Genomic DNA, 21,509 nt, shown 5'->3' with positions numbered 1-21,509 from the left:
AAAATAGCTTAATAGAAGACTTGCCCATGATGGAATACGGAGTGAACCTATACCCTCCCATCCTTTTTCCCACCTCCTCCCTCCAACTTAGATGATTACCCTTGGACAAAGATTATTTCCTTTAGGACTCTATTGAACCTTTCCAGCATCCTATTAGTTTTGGGAAGGTAAAGGGTGCATTTGTTTGTGTGGTTAATATCACATCCACTCAGAAAAAACCTCCATCTCCTTAGAGATCAGTTGTACACCATTATCAGTTTGTACAGTTCCTGGGAAAACCCTCTCTACCCATCAATCCCTTTAAAACTCTCACCACATGTTTGGTCCCAATGCTTCTGGTAAAACTCACTTCTGGCTACCTGCAGTATAAGTCTTATCAGCACTACAACATATGCCTCCTGACCCTTTCCATGAAGCGGCCTCAAAATGTCCAATGCAACATCCTTCCACAGACCCATGGGTCGACTTCAAATCACCATAGGCTGCACACTGGGCTTCATTGCTCTTCATTTAATGCACACTGCATGCATTCTCCCACAAGCCTTTCTGCTTGGAGGTCCATACCCAATACGAAGTATGCAGCCTCTCCTTAGTTTCTGTGATTCTTCCCTAAGTTTGTTCAAAGGGACCAATCTGGTACCCTTGAATAACAGACTATTGTTGAAGGCTATTTCATCTTTCACCCACCAAAAATTCCTGCACTCCCTTGTTCTTTGCTCTCCCATCCAGTATATATCAATTCCATTATGTCTTGCAATAAATCATCTGATCTGATCTCTTCACGCCATCTCTCCTGAGAAATAATTTCATACCCCGCTTCACACACACACATTCAGACTCATCATCAACTGATACTACTTCTTCTTGTTCAATTTCCACTTTAGATACTGTTGGAAAGTGTCCTTTTTGACATGGTCACCCTCACTTTTTGCCGTAGTACTGATGCTTTTTTGACTTAAAATGCACTGGGTCCTTGCTAACTAGTCCCCCAGTGCCAGTGCTCTCTCCCTAAAATAAGACAAAATGACGATTGTAACCCAATTGGCAAGGGCTTTAGCACACCTGTAAGTCCCTAGTAAATGGCACCCCGGTACCTAGGGCAGGGGTACTAAATAGGGTTCTTAGGGGCTGGAGCATGTATCATGCCGCCCTAAGGATCCCACACTCAAACACATGCAGACTGCCACTGCAGGATGCTTGAAATGGTGCAAACCATTTGAAAACATGACATTGTACTAACTCTGTGCGCAGTGCCCACTATCAGTGCATGTGTAAATCCCCCCTACGGCAGGACTTGGAGCCCTAAGGCTGGGTCTATTATACTGCATGCCTAGGCACATCTCCATGAAAGGATAGGCCCCTGTGATGTATAGTTCCATTGCTAGAAATTGTAAGTGATCAGGCAGCCATGTTAAGGACATGTACTGGACACTGGTCATCCTGAGTGAGCCAGCTACATGATGGCTGCACTGAAACTAATGGTTTGTATTAACAAACACCTCGTTGTTATAAATCTGTACTGATGCCAGTATTAGATTTATTATGACATTCACCCACTGGGCACCATGGAGGAGCCCCCTGCAAACCTAGCAGTTTCTTAGTGTGCTGGATGACTGGTCCTGACCAGCCTGCCACCACAGTTGAGTTTCTGACCCCCTGCAGGTGAGAACCCACGTTGTTATGTTGTTATGTTATATGCTACCCCAGCACCAGAGCAGGCAGGAAATGAGGTGTGTTTCACTTCTAGGCTAGTCATACCCCTAAGGTGGGCTACCTGAAGTGGACACACGAGGAAGGGTTCCACCATCTTGTTTTTGGTGGAACTAGGAACTCTGAGTCAGGATGTTCTCCACAGGAAATGGGCATAAAGAGTGTGTAGTTACCCTAGGGGTAAGTAGTCCATTGGCCACTACTCTACACTCCCCAAAACACCCCTAACTTCAGTTTTTAGGGGTCCTCCTTATATCTGGAACTTAGATTCATCTACTTGGGAACAGAAGAAGGACCAAGAAGAGCCAACAATGCAAAAACTGTGTAGCAGCACCTAAATTGGTGCCAAGCCCTGCCTGGACCTGCTCTACCGACATTCGGAAGAAATGACTTGTCCTGCCGCTGACCAAACTCCCCAAACCATTGGAGGCCTGTTCAGTACTTCGCCAACCAAGCATCATCTCCCTTGAGGTAGAGGAGCCATCTCCCTGCATCTGCAGGCACCGACTGCATCTGCCCTGGTACACCGTTTTTCTGACCATAGAGTCCATCGAAGGAGTAGCTCACCAGGAGGAGGACTTCGAGAGTCCAGGAGATCAGTCCCGTCGCTTCACCAAGTCTCAAGACGCTGAGTCTTCTCAGAGCCTTCCTATACCAATACCTGAGGTACCGGAGCCCTTGCAAGTACCAATGCTTTCTATGTGTCAAGCCAGACACCACTGATGCCAACATCGACCTGACAATGAGGGACTCAGGATCTTAAAGGTCATCATGAAGAGAGGCCCTGCAGTCTTGTTTTCTCTCCCTTTCCAGGTCACCTAAACAGATTGAAAGCCTCTGACTTGGACAACCTGCTTGGTAAAACACCCATACAAACCAGAGCAGGTAAAACCAAACTGCTGATGGTTTCTTGAACCTTGGTCCCTAATGCCCGTAAGTCCAGGAGAAGAACCCTGAAAACCATTTGCAAGTATTTCAATGCAGTGTAAGTTTCTCCCATAGGATAACATCACCGCGTTACATTGGTACACCACATAAAAAGCTAGCTTCCTACAGGTACTGATCTGGATAAAGTGTCTGCTAGTTTATGGTCTGCTCCCAGAATATACTTTACATCAAAGTTGTACTCCTGCAATGCAACCACCCACTGTGCGATCCTAGCGGACACTGAGTACACACCCTTTGTCCTGAAGATTTCACACAAAGGCTTTGTGATATGCTCTCACCTCAAAAGCATATCCCCACAACTTTTTTTTTTTTTTTTTTTTTTTTTAGTTTATTGACTCCCAGTGCACAGCAGTAGCCTCCCTTTCAATTACTGAATACCTTGTTTCTACCCTTCTCAAACTACGGGAGATGAACATGATAGTGTTTGTTGCACTAAAACCAATTTGCTGGAGGGCAGCTCCCAAACCTTTAAGAATGGCATCTGTTGTAATTAAGAAATTTGTTTTAGGATCCAAGTTCTTCAAAACTGGGGCCTGGCTCAATTTTTTCTTTAGTTATAAAAAATCTTGTTCACACACAGGACTCCACACATATTCAGCCCCCCTTTTCAGCAGGTTTCACATATTAACACTTGATTCCACAAAAGTTTGCACAAACTTGTTATAGTACTCCACCATGCATTAAATCTTTCTTAGTGGCAGCAGAGACCATGTTCTGAATTGTATTTATCAAATCTACTTGGGGAACCACACCATCGCCAGAGACAGTGTGACCCAAATAATCAATGGTCTTGGTCCCAAATCTGCACTTTTCTACTTTGATGGTGAGATTATAATCACTCATCCTCCTTAAAGCTTGTTTCACCCTGGCATTATGCTCAGCTTCATTCGTCCCAAATACAGGAAGATCATTATTTTATACATGTACTCCTTTCACCCCATGTAACACTTTGTTCGGTGGCATGTGTAGCTGCAGATACACATGCTGTGCATAGTCCGCCGTCTGGTGTTGGGTCGGAGTGTTACAAGTTGTTTTTCTTCGAAGAAGTCTTTTCGAGTCACGAGACCGAGGGACTCCTCCTCCTTTGTTTCCATTGCGCATGGGCGTCGACTCCATCTTCGATTGTTTTTTTTCCGCCATCGGGTTCGGACGTGTTCCTTTTCGCTCCGGGTTTCGGGACGGAAAGATAGTCAAAACTTCGGAAAACTACATCGGTATTGTTTCGTTCGGTATCGGGTTAGATAGAATCGACACCGAATCGTGAAGAGCTCCGGTAGCCCTTCGGGGTAACTTCGACCCCCCGTCGGGGCCTGGTCGGCCCAACCGCGTGTAACATCGACACTGATGGAACGGACCCTGTTCCGATTCTGTCCTAAATGCCACAGCAAATATCCATATACAGACCAACATTTGGTCTGTAACTTGTGCCTGTCGCCCGAGCACAAGGAAGAGACGTGTGAGGCCTGTCGTGCGTTCCGGTCCCGAAAGACGCTCCGTGACTGAAGAGCCAGAAGGTTGCAAATGGCGTCCACGCCGACAGGACAACGTGGGTTCGAGGAACAAGGAGAAGAAGAGGAAGCCTTCTCCATCCATGAATCGGACTCGGAGGAGTTTGACGTCGAAGAAACCGTGAGTAAGATGTCGAAACAAGCACCACACGGGAAAACAGACCAGGCCCAGGGGACGCCACTGCCAACAGGCCGAGAAGGCTCGACTACAAAAAAGAGAAAATTCTCCTCAGAGCCGAAAACAAGCAAAGACACAGTTTCGGTGCCAAAACGCCCAGCAACCGAACCGACGGCCAGCTCGTATTCAGAGGAACAATCACTGTCCTCTCAAATGCGCAAACACAGATTTGAAGAAGAGTTACAAACCACTGACGTAGACCACACCCAGAAGCGGATCTTCATACAGAGTGGGACAGGGAAGATCAGCACTCTTCCCCCAATCAGGAGGAAAAGGAGACTTGAGTTCCAAACACAAGAACAAACACCACAAGCAAAAGTGGTGAAGAAAGTAACTCCACCACCCTCTCCTCCACCTGTAACTCATACATCACCGGCACAAACTCCGTCACATTCACCAGCTCATACCACCATGAGCCAAGATGACCAGGACGCTTGGGACCTATACGACGCCCCAGTATCAGACAATAGTCCTGAGTCGTACCCTACCAAGCCCTCACCACCTGAGGACAGCACAGCGTATGCACAGGTGGTAGCTAGGGCAGCAGAGTTCCATAACGTGTCGTTACACTCAGAACCTGTCGAGGATGACTTCCTTTTCAACACCCTCTCCTCCACCCATAGCACCTATCAAAGTCTGCCTATGCTCCCGGGAATGCTAAGGCACGCAAAACAGATCTTTAAAGATCCTGTCAAAAGCAGAGCGATAACTCCACGGGTGGAGAAAAAATATAAAGCACCGCCCACAGACCCTCCTTTTATCACATCACAACTGCCACCAGATTCAGTTGTAGTAGGGGCAGCTCGCAAGAGAGCCAACTCGCACACATCAGGCGACGCCCCACCTCCGGACAAAGAGAGCCGCAAGTTCGACGCATCTGGAAAAAGGGTTGCTGTACAAGCTGCAAACCAGTGGCGCATCGCGAACTCTCAGGCGCTCCTAGCGCGATATGACAGAGCCCATTGGGATGAGATGCAGCATCTCATCGAGCATCTACCCAAAGAATTACAGAAACGGGCAAAACAAGTAGTTGAGGAGGGACAAAATATCTCTAATAACCAAATACGCTCCTCTATGGATGCAGCGGATACAGCTGCAAGAACAATAAATACCGCGGTAACCATAAGACGGCACGCATGGTTGCGCACATCCGGGTTTAAACCCGAGATACAACAGGCAGTGCTCAATATGCCGTTCAACGAACAGCAATTGTTTGGACCCGATGTGGACACGGCAATTGAGAAATTGAAAAAGGACACTGACACAGCCAAGGCCATGGGCGCACTCTATTCCCCGCAGGGCAGAGGCACTTTTGGCACATTTCGCAGAACACCCTTCAGAGGGGGGTTTCGGGGTCAAGCCATACAAGCCAGCACCTCACAATCAACACCGTCTACCTACCAGGGACAGTACCAAAGGGGAGGCTTTCGGGGCCAGTACAGAGGGGGACAATTCCCTAGAAACCGGGGAAAATTTCAAGGTACCAAAACCCCTACAACCAAACAGTGACTCACAAGTCACTCAACCCCTTCACACAACACCAGTGGGGGGAAGACTAAGCCAATTTTACAAAGCTTGGGAGGAAATAACAACAGACACTTGGGTCTTAGCAATTATCCAACATGGTTATTGCATAGAATTTCTCCAAATCCCTCCAAATGTCCCACCAAAAACACAAAACATGTCAAAACAGCATTTAGACCTTCTGGAATTAGAAGTTCAGGCATTACTGCAAAAGGACGCAATAGAACTTGTACCACGTACACAAAGGAACACAGGAGTTTACTCACTGTACTTTCTAATACCAAAAAAAGACAAAACACTGAGACCAATCTTAGATCTCAGAACACTAAACATCTACATCAAATCGGAACACTTTCACATGGTCACGCTACAAGACGTATTACCACTGCTAAAACAACAAGACTATATGACAACCTTAGATCTAAAGGACGCGTATTTCCACATACCGATACATCCCTCGCACAGGAAATACCTAAGGTTCGTATTCAAGGGAATACATTACCAATTCAAAGTGTTGCCGTTCGGTATAATAACCGCACCAAGAGTATTTACAAAATGCCTAGCAGTAGTAGCTGCACATATCAGAAGGCAGCAAATACACGTGTTCCCCTACCTAGACGATTGGCTAATCAAAACCAACTCCCTAACAAAGTGTTCACACCACACAGAGCATGTCATACAAACCCTCTACAAACTCGGTTTCTCCATCAACTATGCAAAATCACACATTCTGCCGTGCAAAACACAGCAATACTTAGGAGCGACAATCGACACAACAAAGGGGATAGCCACTCCAAGTCCACAAAGGGTTCAACATTTTTACAAGGTTATACAAGCCATGTATCCGACACAAAAAATACATGCAAAGATGGTATTAAAACTCCTAGGCATGATGTCTTCATGCATAGCCATTGTCCCAAACGCAAGACTGCACATGAGGCCCTTACAACAGTGCCTAGCATCGCAATGGTCACAGGCACAGGGTCACCTTCTAGATCTGGTGTTGATAGACCGCCAAACATACATCTCGCTTCTATGGTGGAACAGTATAAATTTAAACAAAGGGCGGCCTTTCCAAGACCCAGTGCCACAATACGTGATAACAACAGATGCTTCCATGACAGGGTGGGGAGCACACCTCAATCAACACAGCATCCAAGGACAATGGGACGTACATCAAACGAAGTTGCATATAAATCACCTCGAATTGTTAGCAGTATTCCTAGCGTTGAAAGCATTTCAACCCATCATAACCCACAAATACATTCTTGTCAAAACAGACAACATGACAACAATGTATTCTCTAAACAAACAGGGGGGAACACACTCGACACAGCTGTGCCTCCTGGCACAAAAGATATGGCAATGGGCGATTCACAACCACATTCGCCTAATAGCACAGTTTATTCCAGGGATCCAGAATCAACTAGCAGACAACCTCTCTCGAGATCACCAACAAGTCCACGAATGGGAGATTCACCCCCAAATTCTAAACACTTACTTCCACATTTGGGGAACACCTCAAATAGACCTATTTGCAACAAAGGAGAACGCAAAATGCCAAAACTTCGCATCCAGGTACCCACACAGGTAGTCTCAAGGCAATGCTCTATGGATGAATTGGTCAGGGATATTTGCATACGCTTTTCCCCCTCACCCTCTCCTTCCATATCTAGTAAACAAATTGAGTCAAAACAAACTCAAACTCATACTAATAGCACCAACATGGGCAAGACAACCCTGGTACACAACACTACTAGACCTGTCAGTAGTACCCCATGTCAAGCTACCCAACAGGCCAGATCTGCTAACACAACACAAACAACAGATCAGGCATCCAAACCCAGCATCGCTGAATCTAGCAATCTGGCTCCTGAAATCCTAGAATTCGGACATTTAAACCTCACCCAAGAATGTATGGAGGTCATAAAACAGGCTAGAAGGCCATCCACTAGACACTGCTATGCAAGTAAATGGAAAAGATTTGTTTGCTACTGCCATAGTAATCAAGTTCAACCATTACATGCATCTCCAAAGGATGTAGTAGGATACTTACTACATTTGCAGAAATCAAATCTGGCCTTCTCTTCCATAAAGATACACCTCGCAGCAATTTCTGCATACCTGCAGATTACCCATTCAACTTCACTATTTAGGATACCTGTCATTAAAGCGTTTATGGAAGGCCTAAAAAGAATTATACCACCAAGAACACCACCTGTTCCTTCATGGAACCTCAACATCGTCTTAACAAGACTCATGGGTCCACCTTTCGAACCCATGCATTCTTGCGAAATGCAATTCTTAACGTGGAAGGTTGCATTTCTCATTGCCATTACATCTCTAAGAAGAGTAAGCGAAATTCAAGCGTTTACTATACTGGAACCTTTTATTCAAATACACAAAAATAAGGTAGTTCTAAGAACCAATCCTAAATTTTTACCAAAAGTTATTTCACCGTTCCACTTAAATCAAACAGTAGAACTACCAGTGTTCTTTCCACAGCCAGACTCAGTAGCTGAAAGGGCACTACATACATTAGACATCAGAAGAGCACTAATGTACTACATTGACAGAACAAAACTAATTAGGAAAACAAAACAACTGTTTATTGCATTTCAAAAACCTCATACAGGAAACCCAATATCAAAACAGGGTATAGCCAGATGGATAGTTAAGTGTATCCAAACCGCTACCTTAAAGCAAAGAGAGAGCTGCCCATTACACCAAAGGCACACTCAACCAGAAAGAAAGGCGCTACCATGGCCTTCCTAGGAAATATTCCAATGAACGAAATATGTAAGGCAGCCACATGGTCTACGCCTCACACATTTACTAAGCACTACTGTGTAGACGTGCTATCCGCACAACAAGCCACAGTAGGTCAAGCCGTACTAAGAACTTTATTTCAAACTACTTCCACTCCTACAGGCTGAACCACCGCTTTTGGGGAGATAACTGCTTACTAGTCTATGCACAGCATGTGTATCTGCAGCTACACATGCCACCGAACTGAAAATGTCACTTACCCAGTGTACAGGGAGTGCAGAATTATTAGGCAAATGAGTATTTTGACCACATCATCCTCTTTATGCATGTTGTCTTACTCCAAGCTGTATAGGCTCGAAAGCCTACTACCAATTAAGCATATTAGGTGATGTGCATCTCTGTAATGAGAAGGGGTGTGGTCTAATGACATCAACACCCTATATCAGGTGTGCATAATTATTAGGCAACTTCCTTTCCTTTGGCAAAATGGGTCAAAAGAAGGACTTGACAGGCTCAGAAAAGTCAAAAATAGTGAGATATCTTGTAGAGGGATGCAGCACTCTTAAAATTGCAAAGCTTCTGAAGCGTGATCATCGAACAATCAAGCGTTTCATTCAAAATAGTCAACAGGGTGGCAAGAAGCGTGTGGAAAAACCAAGGCGCAAAATAACTGCCCATGAACTGAGAAAAGTCAAGCGTGCAGCTGCCACGATGCCACTTGCCACCAGTTTGGCCATATTTCAGAGCTGCAACATCACTGGAGTGCCCAAAAGCACAAGGTGTGCAATACTCAGAGACATGGCCAAGGTAAGAAAGGCTGAAAGACGACCACCACTGAACAAGACACACAAGCTGAAACATCCAGACTGGGCCAAGAAACATCTCAAGACTGATTTGTCTAAGGTTTTATGGACTGATGAAATGAGAGTGAGCCTTGATGGGCCAGATGGATGGGCCCGTGGCTGGATTGGTAAAGGGCAGAGAGCTCCAGTCCGACTCAGACGCCAGCAAGGTGGAGGTGGAGTACTGGTTTGGGCTGGTATCATCAAAGATGAGCTTGTGGGGCCTTTTCGGGTTGAGGATGGAGTCAAGCTCAACTCCCAGTCCTACTGCCAGTTCCTGGAAGACACCTTCTTCAAGCAGTGGTACAGGAAGAAGTCTGCATCCTTCAAGAAAAACATGATTTTCATGCAGGACAATGCTCCATCACACGCGTCCAAGTACTCCACAGCGTGGCTGGCAAGAAAGGGTATAAAAGAAGGAAATCTAATGACATGGCCTCCTTGTTCACCTGATCTGAACCCCATTGAGAACCTGTGGTCCATCATCAAATGTGAGATTTACAAGGAGGGAAAACAGTACACCTCTCTGAACAGTGTCTGGGAGGCTGTGGTTGCTGCTGCACGCAATGTTGATGGTGAACAGATCAAAACACTGACAGAATCCATGGATGGCAGGCTTTTGAGTGTTCTTGCAAAGAAAGGTGGCTATATTGGTCACTGATTTGTTTTTGTTTTGTTTTTGAATGTCAGAAATGTATATTTGTGAATGTTGAGATGTTATATTGGTTTCACTGGTAATAATAAATAATTGAAATGGGTATATATATTTTTTTGTTAAGTTGCCTAATAATTATGCACAGTGATAGTCACCTGCACACACAGATATCCCCCTAACATAGCTAAAACTAAAAACAAACTAAAAACTACTTCCAAAAATATTCAGCTTTGATATTAATGAGTTTTTTGGGTTCATTGAGAACATGGTTGTTGTTCAATAATAAAATTAATCCTCAAAAATACAACTTGCCTAATAATTCTGCACTCCCTGTACATCTGTTTGTGGCATTAGTCGCTGCAGATTCACATGCGCCCACCCGCCTCCCCGGGAGCCTGTAGCCGTTTGGAAGTAATCTTCAACATTTGTACATTTGTAAATATATTACTTAAACTTTATTTTGTACATACTTATTCATTCCATTGCATGGGCACTATTACTAACATACACAACTCCTACCTCACCCTCTGCGGGGAAAACAATCGAAGATGGAGTCGACGCCCATGCGCAATGGAAACAAAGGAGGAGGAGTCCCTCGGTCTCGTGACTCGAAAAGACTTCTTCGAAGAAAAACAACTTGTAACACTCCGACCCAACACCAGACAGCGGACTATGCACAGCATGTGAATCTGCAACGACTAATGCCACGAACAGATGTACACTGGGTAAGTGACATTTTCATTCCATGGCTCGTCGGAAGACGGATGCCGCCGAGACTATCCCAAGAGGTAATCTGGTGTATCTAAAAATCTCAAATGGCTTTATAAATGCTGTCAGATCCTTAGATATCTCATCTAACTTAATCTGACCATAGGCAGAGGTTGGGTCTATGGTACTAAAGACTCTTGCCCCACCCACCATCCTCAACAGTTCCAAGGTATTCAGGGGTGGATACCTATCAACAATTAAATATTTATTTCGGTGTGTAAGGTCCACACATAATTTCAAGTTTCCATTTGATTTCCTGGCTGCAACCACTGGAGCTAGCCCTGCAGTCACTTCGACTGCCTCAATTATTCCTTGAGCCTACAATTTCACAAGTTCAGCAGGCATTTCATTCCTAATGGCAATGGACACATTTCCCACTTTACTACAAAAGGGTTGTGCTCCTGTAACCAAACATATCTTACGACTATAGTCTTTCATATAACCAATGGTGTCACTGAACACCTGAAGAAATTCCTTCTGTAACTCATCAAGGAACATCCTCTTGACTGTTTAGAAATTTCTAGTTCATTCACCCCATGATTCACCTTCAAAATGATGGGAGGTTTGCTATTGGGATCTAACATCATTACCAAATCTCTTTGATGAAGCCAACTGATGATACTGTCACGTTTTTCTGAAAAATACACCTTTCAAAACGTTTATCATTGTTCGTACTCCATCAAACCCACAAAATACCCACACAATTTAATAGGTTCCCTGCTGTATCTAAAGGGTTTGATGGCGGGCTTCAACAGTTTCACCTTCTTCTTAAGTTGTTCTCATAAAAGTTTTAGCAGCAAATGTAAGTTTTGCTCCCGAGTCAAAGGCGACTCTAGTCTCTTCACCATCAATGAGACTACTGTCAACTGCACCAGACCTACCGTTGTTTTCCTTGACATCTCCTTCAGTGACATTCACCTTGACCTTTTGCTTGAGTTTTTCCATCTTGCATACAGATGCAAAATTCCCCTTTTTCTTACAGGACATACAACCCGCTAGGAGAGCAGGGCAGATCTTGTAATTTGCAAAGTGTCCAACCCTATCACACATAAAACACCCTTTAGCCATTTCACTACTTTTGTCTGCCTCTCTGGTATTCTTAGTATTGCCTTTTTTACACCCATCTTTGACAATATGTACGACTTGCTCTTTGGCTGCATCCCTCTTAATTATTTAAACACATTTAATTTAATGTTAAATTATTTTCGGCTGCCGACAATACCTCCTCTATTGTGGGCTCGTCCCTAAGCCAGAGTTCTTCTCGCACCTTTTCAATATTGCACCCCAACATGAACTGATCTTGAATCCTCTCATCTAGTAAGGGTGCCAAACGTACAAGACTATGCTAAACGTCTGAGATCTGTTACTTAGTTTTCCACAGACTCCCTTTCAGTCTGAACCCTTCTCCCAAAGTGGTGCCTTTTTGAAGATTAGTATTCACTTTAGGCAAATACTGTATCTAATTTCCTTATGCATGTCTTATACTCATTAAGCTCCACAGCCTCACTGTCTGGAACATCAGGAAGATGATCTAATACTTCATGTCTCTTAGGTCCTAGACAATTTAAAAGAAGAGCTGTTTTTCTTTCTGATCTAAAGGATGATCAATAAACTCTGCCATACCTCTCAAACACCTTAGTTTGTTTGCTTCACTTAATGGGTCAGGACAAATGGGGGAGTAGTAACCTTCCGCTTTGTGAAGCATATGTACATTGAAAATAGATAACTAATTTGCAATGTACAATACAAAAGAAACTGTAAATATCACTGACACACAAAGATATCCCAGAGATCCTACCTATGATAAATGTACTCAGTTAATGTTATAACGTTAATTCCACATGCTTTTCCAGAAATATGACATCAAGCTTATGTTGCCCCCGACAGGGAGGGGCATCATCCAAAGAGCCACGTCTTGAGGTTCTTCCTGAAGATGGTGAGCGACTGGCTTTGTCTGAGGTTCAGGGGGTGGTTGTTCTAGCTCTTCGCTGCAGTGTAGGTAAAAGATCGTCCTCTGGCGGTGGTTTTGCAGATGCAAGTGATGGTGGCCTGGGCCATCTGGACAGAGCAGAGGGATCTGGCAGGGGTGTGGAAGGAGACGCAGCGGTTCCGATAGGCTGGTCCTGCATTGTGTATGGCCTTGTACGTGTGGATAAGTCAGTAGGAAGACAAATAACAGCCAGCAGTAGAAAGGTCTTTCTTTTAATTTTCCCAGCCAATGGGAATCATCCGTTCTAACAGACTGGAGCCAATGAAAATCCTTGTAAGTTCCTTGTGACAACAAACCTCACAGCATATTCGAAAGAGAGCGCAAGAGGTTCAGGTGAGCTTGCTAATCGTATGGATGTCACCTGAGTCAATAGCTAAATGAAAGGTTTCTCATATATTGCCGCTGCGAGGCACAAACGATTTGAACTTGGTGCAGAGCAGTGTCTGTAACAGAGACAGGTGGCAGGCGCACAGCTTCACTCTGAAAAAAACTCCGGATGGTTGACAAAATTGCAGGCGCATGGCTTCACTTTGTGTAAAACTGTATATTCCAGTTGCATGTCTTCTGCACAGGTCCGCATGTGTGCTGCGTGACCCTTCACTGAATAGGCTCGCTCTAGCTGGCTTGTTGTCAGTAGAATTGTGCAGCCCTAGCGTGGCCTAAGGAGCCGCTAAATAAACTAAATCCCGAAGAAGGCAATTACTCCGCTAAAGCACGGTATCATTAGAAAGTTCATAGCACGTAGTCCGGAGTAACACGCAGGCCATCTTACAGACAAAATGTCACAAGTAAACATTTGCACAAACCTTTGTGCATATATACATAAATGGCACAATCAGTATCTGTGTGTCATCTGAATGTCTGGTTGCAACTAAATATATGCCACAGTCCAGTCTGCCAACTGGTAGTGCACACAGTAGAGGCAAGAGAGGACAATCATGCTTTGTTCCACTTTCATAAAACAACCTGACCCCATCTGCGCACTCATTGTTGACTGCTTATATAGCAGCAGCACAACAGTCCTACAAACAGGCCCAATTTGCATCTTTCTAATGCTTGTAACATGTAACTCCATCTAAGTGGTATTGAAGACCTTAGTACTGCTGCAAGAGCATGTTTAGCTGCCAATGCTAGTGACGGCAAACAAATATAAATAGTCACAGATTTTGACTAGTAATTCTGTATGTCAGTGGTTCCCAACCTTTTGACTTCTGTGGACCCCCATTTTATCAATACTGCAGCCCGGGGACCCCCACTGAATCATTATTGGAACACGGGGATCCACAAGGAGTCATTACTGATAACTGGGACCTAATATTATTTAATTTTTTAAGCAGCCGCGGACCCCCTGAGGAGGCTTCGCGGACCCCCAGGGGTCCCCAGCCCACAGGTTGGGAACCACTGCTGTATGTTATAAAACCACATTGACTATGGTGAACAGAGTTTCCACCACCTTTATCAGTCTGTTTTCTTAGTCTCTTCTCAATATATTCATTTCTGTATTAATTTCTGTGGTATGATTTACATTCAAAGGGATCCCATTTGGTTTGGGGATGATTGGAATCACAGTTTCCCTTCTAGTAGATGGAGAAATTCTAGTGTTCTGTGCCTCCAAAAAGACTTCTCCTCTGTCAGTGGGCCCCAGAACAGATGGTGCACGTCCACAGGAGAGAGCACCCCCTCACTGTAACTGGCCTTTCACTTACTCATAACGTTTATGGCAGTCACACGTTCTTCCTTGGTCTAATGGGCTACTAACATTTCAATTTGTTCTTCAAGAAGCCTTTGCAGCTCAAATGTCCCCAAATAGATTTTGATTTCTAAACTATCTCATCTGACTGACTATCTATATGACCTACATGTAGGGTATAAATGGATCATTGATTTGTTTCTTGCGTGACCACCATGTCGTGGTCACCCCCTTTAATCCCTCGCATCATAGTGTGGGCCTGATTCCCCCTTTAGATGCTGCAACAGTCTTTCCAGTTTCTTTTTCCCTATGGAGTGTATGTCAGTAATTAGTGCTAAACAGTTTGCCCAGCATTTCCCAGGGGTTTCCTTAGACAACTGTCAGCTCCTGCCTTTTCTTAGGGCCAGTAATGCTTCCATTTCCAGCTGTATGGGAGAGGCCTCCTGTTTATTATGTGCCTGTTTCAAATGATCCATAGTGCCATGTATGTCAGACATAAACTCCCTGTGCAGTATCAACTTCATTGACTTCCCTACTAACCTCAAACGAATGCTTGTTTGTGTGTATGACACTGCCCAAAAACATGTAGTCTTGCATCGCCTTTGTCTGCATGTTGGTATACGTGGGTGGTAATATCTCCCTGTGTAAAGTAATTGTAACTGAGATGATCAGATAAGTATCGTCCTAGATGCTTTGCGTCCTCGTATCGAAACTGGTCTCCCTGTGTTTAAATGATGCAGCCCAGTCTGTCGGCGTTTTGTGGATGGCTTAGTCGCAATGGACTCTGGGTCAGTGGATGCTGCTCTTCAGGATATGTGTCAGGCACATAGGCTGTGCTTTAGTCACATTTGATTCAAGATTGGCCTTGGCTCTATTTCAGTCAAGCATCTCATCCAGCATCCAGTTCACTTCCCCAGCCCACAGCATGGAAACATCAATAAACGTCATGGTAGTGTCCAGTACGGTTCAAAATATACCTTTTATCATCAACACTCGGAGCAAATATGTTCACAATATATAGTTCTTATCCATCCAGCATCCCATATATCAATGCATGTATCCCTTCGAGGTCTCCTGCTGTGGTGGAATTTGTGCCACTGGTACTACCCATGTTTCTATCTCTTTGCATATATGGAATACTCGTCTGGGTATGTTTGGCCATGCAACATGTTTAGAGGGCTTGCCCTCCTTTTGTCCTTGAAATGCATTTTCTGTAGGAAAGCTGTACCAATTTTGTATCTTCCAAAGTTAGGAAGCACTACATAATTATGAAAGATGCCATCTGTTGATTTATTTTGATTTTGTGAAGTTGAAAAATACTCCAACAAGGGATGCTATTGTGCTGAAGTAACTGTACTGCAGCAGAATTCTAAAGACAAAAGGTAGGGTTTGAGAAGTTTACGCAATGGGAGGAGATACTTTGCAGCTAAGATGGCCAGTGGCAGATCATTCCAAGCTTTGGGCAGTGACCACCGAGAAGGAGCGGCTGCCTATATGATCTTTCCTAACTTTGGAAATGTTAATAAGGTGCTGAGTGCTGGAGCAGAGACTGCGTCCAGAAATGTAAGAAGAGCAGAGAGGGCCTATGTAACTGTCAACGGTAGGCTATGTAAAGGGTTATGATTTAGGCAGAGAGCCTTAAACCGGCATTGTCTAATATGGGAAGCAAGTGGAGGGCAGAACGATGATTAGTAATGCTTACTTTTCTTCTGAGCCAACAATAACGCAGCCACAGCATTTTGAATGATCTGCAACTTGTAAAGAAGGTAGCTCTATGGGCGCGGTAACAAAGCATTGCAATAGTCTACTTGTAAAATAATCAGTGCTTGGACCAGAGTTTTCCAGGAGGAATTGGAGAGTAGTGGGATTATTTTCCTGACCTCCTTTAACATGAAGAAGCACGTGAAAGAGAGATGAATCTCAAAAGTAAGTTTGTAAAAGAATATAATCCCCAAGCTCTGAGCAGAAGACAAAGGGGTGGAGGCAGTCAAAGATATCAGGCAACCAGCTGGAGAACCAGTCAGAAGCATTGCTAAAAACAAGAAGCGTTTTTTTTTTTTTCTTTTTTGCTATTTAGCTTGAGGGAGTTCAAAGACATCCAGATGACAGTAGTTCAGAGCCTAGCCTTGCATTGGTTCTGAAATAAACAGTCAAGGTCTCCATCAAGATCAGTTGGGTGTCATCAGCATAGGCATAAATGAAGTCCAAAAGAAGAAATGAGTGGCCAAAAAAGTTGCATGGATGTTAAAAGTTGTAGGGGGTCAGCAACAAGCCCTGGGGGACCCAATACATAATGGATTTACAGTTAGAGCCAAAAAGGATCTAGTGCCACAGCTTGAGATCGCCCCTGAAGAAAGGATAAGAACCAGATGTACACAATGTCCTTAATTCCAAGAGTATCAAGTCTGTTTAGCAAGATGTCATGAGATCTTGATGTCACAATAGATCTCAAAATCCAAAGAGATATAGCTGAATAAATGAAGTTTGGAAAGCCTGTAGTTCTTGATTGTTAGAGATGCATGGCTATTTTTTCCTTTACACAGGATGATAGAATCCTAATGTTGCCACATGTTAGTATCAATACATTTTCCCAGTTGCTCAATCTGTCCATCCTTGTTCTGAGCTGCTTAAGAGTTCCCTTCTTTTTCCTGGTGCATACAGCCACGGAAGTGTGTTGTATCTGAGTAAACCGACCTTCTGTCTTCTCCCTTTCATCATGTTTTTATAATTACCTCTCTCTGTGCCCAGTGCAATTATTCCAAGCTGTAAACAATTCCTAACTGTAAACAACTGTGACCTACGTAGCATCTCCTTCCCCATTGGCTGTACCTTATTTGTTGTAACTACAACTGAGTAAACTGGATTAAATCCCAATTACCATCACTCTCAACCATGTGTAGTAACTCAGTGCTCAGTACACAAAGGGAACTATCCATAGCCTCTCTAGCACAGCCTCATCTGCAGCAAACCAGTGTAGTCACCCCACCTGAACCAGTGTGTGTATGTACTCCCAGTCTTTCCTTATACTGATACCTGCTGCCCCTGTGATCCTTCACGTTTAGAAATGCTGTAGTCTACAGGTATGATAATCATCACATCTCCCCTTCCCCAAAAGACACCAATGTGTATATCATCCACATTTTTTACAATTCGCATCCCCACCTGCATTGCTTATCAATTTGAACAATCTCGACAGTCAGGTTCAACATTCCCCACCTCACTTCATTGGCACATTAACCCCTTCGCTGCCAGGCCTTTTCCCCCTCCTGTGCCAGGCCTTTTTTTGCCTATTTGGGGCAGTTCGCGCTTAGGCCCTCATAACTTTTTGTCCACATAAGCTAACCAAGCCAAATTTGCGTCCTTTTTTTCCAACATCCTAGGGATTCTAGAGGTACCCAGACTTTGTGGGTTCCCCTGAAGGAGGCCAAGAAATTGGCCAAAATACAGTGAAAATTTCGTTTTTTTTCAAAAAAATTGGAAAAAGTGGCTGCAGAAGAAGGCTTGTGGTTTTTCCCCTGAAAATGGCATCAACAAAGGGTTTGCGGTGCTAAACTCAGCAGCTTCCCAGCTTTCAGGAACAGGCAGACTTGAATCAGAAAACCCAATTTTTCAACACAATTTTGGCATTTTACTGGGGCATACCCCATTTGTGCAATTTTTTGTGCTTTCAGCCTCCTTCCAGTCAGTGACAGGAATGGTCATGAAACCAATGCTGGATCCCAGAAACCTAAACATTTCTGAAAAGTAGACAAAATTCTGAATTCAGCAAGGGGTCATTTGTGTAGATCCTACAAGGGTTTCCTACAGAAAATAACAGCTGAAAAAGAAAAATATTGAAATTGAGGTGAAAAAACCATCAATTTTTCTCTACGTTTTACTCTGTAACTTTTCCCTGCAATGTCAGATTATCGAAAGCAATATACCGTTACGTCTGGTGGACTCCTCTGGTTGCGGGGATATATAGGGTTTGTAGGTTCATCAAGAACCCGAGGAACCCAGAGCCAATAAATGAGCTGCACCCTGCAGTGCGTTTTCATTCTATACCGGGTATACAGCAATTCATTTGCTGAAATATAAGGAGTAAAAAATTGCTATCAAGAAAACCTTTGCATTTCCAAAAAGGGCACAAGATAAGGTGTTGAGGAGCAGTGGTTATTTGCACATCTCTGAATTCCGGGGTGACCATAGTAGCACGTGAATTACAGGGAATTTCTCAAATAGATGTCTTTTTTACACACACTCCTATATTTGGAAGGAAAAAATGTAGAGAAAGACAAGGGGCAATAGTACTTGTTTTGCTAATCTATGTTCCCCCAAGTCTCCCGATAAAAATGGTACCTCACTTGTGTGGGTAGGCCTAGCGCCCGCGACAGGATATGCCCCAAAACACAACGTGGACACATCACAGAAAACAGAGCTGTTTTTAGCAAAGTGACTACCTGTAGATTTTGGCCTCTAGCTCAGCCGCCACCTAGGGAAACCTACCAAACCTGTGCATTTCTGAAAACTAGAGACCTAGGGGAATCCAAGGAGGGGTGACTTGTGTGGCTCGGACCAGGTTCTGTTACCCAGAATCCTTTGCAAACCTCAAAATTTGGCTAAAAAAACACATGTTCCTCACATTTCTGTGGCAGAAAGTTCTGGAATCTGAGAGGAGCCACAAATTTCCTTCCACCCAGCATTCCCCCAAGTCTCCCGATAAAAATGATACCTCACTTGCGTGGGTAGGACTAGCGCCCACGAAAGGAAAGGGCCCAAAACACAACGTGCACACATCACATTTTTTTATAAAAAGCAGTGCCTACCTGTGGATTTTGGCCTGTAGCTCAGCCCGCACCTGGGGAAACCTAGCAAACCAGCGCATTTTTGAAAACTAGAAACCCAGGGGAATCCAAGATGGGGTGACTTGCGGGGCTCTGACCAGGTTATATTACCCAGAATCCTTTGCAAACATCAAAATGTGGCCCAAAAAACACTTTTTCCTCTCATTTCGGTGACAGAAAGTTCTGGAATCTGAGAGGAGCCACAAATTTCCTTCCACCCAGCGTTCCCCTAAGTCTCTCGATAAAAATGGTGCCTCACTTCTGTGGGTAGGCCTAGCGCCCACGAAAGGAAATGGCCCAAAACACAACATGGACACAACATATTTTTTCACAGAAAACAGAGGTGTTTTTTGCAAGGTGCCTACCTGTGGAGTTTGGCCTGTAGCTCAGCCGGCCCCAGGGGGGGGGGCAGAAATGGCCTAAAATAAATTTCTTCCCCCTAACCCCCACCCCCCCCCGGGAGCGACCCTTGCCTACGGGGTCGCTCCCCCTGCGTGACATTGGCGCCAAAAAACAAATCCCCGGTGCCTAGTGGTTTCTGCCCCCTTGGGGGCAGATTGACCTAAAATCGGCCAATCTGCCCCAAGGGGGGCAGAAATGGCCTAAATACAATTTGCCCCCCCAGGGGAGCGACCCTTGCCTGATGGGTCGCTCCCCATCTCGAAAAAAAACAAAAACAAAAAAAACACACAAAAAAAAAAAAATTGCCCTGGTGCCCTGAGGGTTCTGCCCCCCTCTGGGGGCAGTTCGGCCTGATAATAGGCCGATCTGCCCCTAGGGGGGGCAGACAGAAATGGCCTAAAATAAATTTGACCCCCACCCCAACCCCCCCCCCCCCCCCGGGAGCGACCCTTGCCTACGGGGTCGCTCCCCCTGCGTGACATTGGCGCCAAAAAACAAATCCCCGGTGCCTAGTGGTTTCTGCCCCCTTGGGGGCAGATTGACCTAAAATCGGCCAATCTGCCCCCAGGGGGGCAGAAATGGTGTAAATACAATTTGCCCCCCCCCAGGGGAGCGACCCTTGCCTGATGGGTCGCTCCCCATCTCTAAAAAAACAAACAAACAAACAAACAAAAAACACAAAAAAAAAACTTGCCCTGGCGCCTATAGGTTTCTGCCCCCCCTGGGGGCAGATCGGCCTAATAATAGGCCGATCTGCCCCCAGGGGGGGGCAGAAATGGCCTAAAATAAATTGCCTTCCCCCCCAGGGAGCGACCCTTGCCTAAGGGGTCGCTCCCTTTGCGTGAAATTCACGCAAAGAAAACACTCCCTGGTGTCTAGTGGTGCCTACCTTGGGGGCAGATTGGTCTCATTAAAATAGGCCAATCTGCCCCCAAGGGGGGCAGAAAAGCCAAAATATAATTTTACCCCAAGGGGAGCGACCCTTGCCTAAGGGGTCGCTCCCCACCCAAAAAAATAAAATAACACATAAAATAAAAAAAATAAAAAAATGGTCCCTGGTGCCCTAGAGGTTTCTGCCCCCCTGGTGGCAGATCGGCCTAATAGTAGGCCGATCTGCCCCCAGGGAGGGCAGAAAAGGCCTTCCAGAAAAAATGCCCCCCATGGGAGTGACCCTTGCCCAAGGGGTCGCTCCCTTTTGTCAATATCATAAAAAAAAAAAAAATCCCTGGTGTCTAGTGGGGTTTCAAAAGCCGGATTGCAAGCAATCCGGCTTTTGAAACCCTCGGAGAGACTTCAAAGGGAAGGAAATACTTTTCCTTCCCTTTGAAGCCCCTCCGGGCCTCCCCGGTGATTGAAAGAGAAATGCTTTTGCATTTCTTTTTCAATCGCGCTGGAAGCAGAGCTTCCAGCGCGACGAGGGAGGCCCCTGTGACACATCAGCGCGCGCGCGCGCTGACGTCACAGGGGGGGGCGGGGGTGGAAGGGGAAGGTCTTCCCCTTCCATCCCCGCCTTGGGGGGGGAGGGGGGGTGCACGGGGGGCGCGCGCCCCCAAGTTCCCCTGTGCCATGGACGAGATGATCTCGTCCAAGGCACAGGGGAACTGTAGCCTTGGACGAGATCATCTCGTCCAAGGCACCCAAGAGGTTAACCAGTGCACCGCTGGATACATTTTCATTTCCAATAGCATGTACACCAACTGGC

General features: G+C 45.1%; 1 protein-coding gene across 1 annotated transcript in view; it reads left to right on the top strand.

Annotated features, from left to right (window-relative positions):
* Positions 1–21,509, top strand: part of TMEM54 (transmembrane protein 54) — a 101,665-nt gene that overhangs the window by 22,943 nt on the left and 57,213 nt on the right. The gene's annotated exons all lie outside the window — the stretch shown is intronic.

The sequence above is a fragment of the Pleurodeles waltl genome, chromosome 3_1, assembly GCF_031143425.1.
Source record: "Pleurodeles waltl isolate 20211129_DDA chromosome 3_1, aPleWal1.hap1.20221129, whole genome shotgun sequence".
NCBI classification, from domain to species: Eukaryota; Metazoa; Chordata; class Amphibia; order Caudata; family Salamandridae; genus Pleurodeles; species Pleurodeles waltl.
The sequence above is the reverse complement of the archived record's forward strand: the minus strand, read 5'-3'. Positions and strand labels throughout refer to the sequence as shown.